Below are 594 nucleotides of genomic sequence, written 5' to 3' on the forward strand. Positions count from 1 at the left end.
AGTTCATAGCCTTTTTTTCACTAAGCCATCCTGTTTCGTATCTGGACGTCCATCGTAAACCTATCACTACTGATCGCCTCGTGTTCACGTGTCTTCAGTCTTCCCCGTTATAATGTACTGCCAGAAATCATCTTCATGACCCAGGCCTGAGTACTTGCGGTTACCTCACGATGTCTTGTGGAAATATTGGCATCTCATTCTCACAAAGATACTTGAGGATTGTGACTTCTTTGATTCGACATTACTTTTTGTTTGTTTTCTTCAGTTCTTGTGTGTTTTAAATAATATATATATATTTTTATTCTGCGCCATTTTCACGCACAGGGGTACCAACCTCACCGAATTGGTATCTCAAACCATCCAATAAATGTGGCAAAAAGAAACAACCCGAGGATTATCCAGCACTTAGAACAGTGCTGGTTTATTATCTTATAGTTATGAAGTTCAGGTTTGAATAAGACGGTTTGAAAACAAATTCCCGCATAGCATGTTGAGGAGCATACTGTCAGCTCTAGCGCACGCGGTGTCTCACAGCTGAGGTTTTCCAGCACATATTACTGCCACCATTTTCACTACTACTTCCAGAATGAATTT

Source organism: Penaeus monodon, chromosome 15, assembly GCF_015228065.2.
Source record: "Penaeus monodon isolate SGIC_2016 chromosome 15, NSTDA_Pmon_1, whole genome shotgun sequence".
Taxonomy (NCBI): Eukaryota; Metazoa; Arthropoda; class Malacostraca; order Decapoda; family Penaeidae; genus Penaeus; species Penaeus monodon.